The sequence below is a fragment of the Hippopotamus amphibius genome, chromosome 5, assembly GCF_030028045.1.
Source record: "Hippopotamus amphibius kiboko isolate mHipAmp2 chromosome 5, mHipAmp2.hap2, whole genome shotgun sequence".
Classification (NCBI taxonomy): domain Eukaryota; kingdom Metazoa; phylum Chordata; class Mammalia; order Artiodactyla; family Hippopotamidae; genus Hippopotamus; species Hippopotamus amphibius.
In genome coordinates, this window is record NC_080190.1 from 8,882,658 (window position 1) to 8,883,725 (window position 1,068).

The 1,068-nt window shown below is 38.6% G+C and overlaps 1 non-coding gene across 1 annotated transcript; it reads left to right on the top strand.

The window, feature by feature from the left end:
* Positions 1 to 585: 585 nt before the first annotated feature.
* Positions 586 to 692, top strand: LOC130854653 (U6 spliceosomal RNA). The gene has a single exon (XR_009054102.1). It is a non-coding gene; the product is annotated as a U6 spliceosomal RNA (small nuclear RNA).
* Positions 693 to 1,068: the final 376 nt, after the last annotated feature.

Genomic DNA, 1,068 nt, shown 5'->3' on the forward strand with positions numbered 1-1,068 from the left:
GTTTTCCCAATAAAATTATACTTGAAAAAAGACCAAAAGTCTCCTAACAGATCCCTAACAACAATAGTTTTGGAGGATAAGTATGTCTCAAACAGTGCGTAGGATATTTTTTAATATTTTTTTTTACTATTTTTAGTAATTTTAGTATTGGGATTGTTTATCTGAAATTCACATTTATCTGGGCATTCTGTATTTTACCTGGCAACTCTATCCCAAATCCAAACCAACTGCCTCACCATTTTGGGGTATTTTTTTGTTCCATTTGGTTTGATTTGTTTGGGTTTTGTTAAAGCTGGTTTAGGTTTTGTTTGTGTTTCACTGGCTTCCCTGGCAACTCTCTTACCCTGGGCAGTCCCCAGCTCTCTCACATGAATGAGACAAGGAACAGCTATCACTCCACCCACCTTGCAAAGGCGAAGAGATCAGACGATGACAAGAGGGAAGAATCCTGGAAGTGGGGCCACCAAGAGGTGACTCTCTGAACAAAGGCAAAATGGGGAAAGCAATGGGTTTCTTAGGGGAGGCTTTTCCCCTTCTTTGATGGGAACACTGGGACACTACTCTTCTGTTTCAAAGACTATGCAGGTGCTCACTTTGGCAGCACATATACTAAAATTGAAACAATACAGAGAAGATTAACACGGCCCCCGCACAAGGATGACACGCATATTCATGAAGCATTCCGTTTTTTTTATGGTTACCAAAGGAGAAAGCAGGGGGAGGGATAAACTAGGAGTCTGGGATTAGTAGATGCATACTACGAAATAGAAAATAGATAACCAGCAAGGACTTGCTGTATAGCACAGGGAGCTACACTCAATATTTTGTAACAGCCTATAGGGAAAAGAATCTGAAAAAGAATAGATATATATATATATGTGTGTGTGTATATACATATGTATATATATAACTGAATCACTTTGCTGTACACCTGAAACTAACACAACATTGTAAACCAACTATACGTCAATTAAAAAAAAAAAAAAAGCCTATGCCATGTACATGGGCAATGAATTAAGCAGTCAATATGCAAACAGCTCCAGTAAGTTAAAGAGAAAGCTGTCAGCC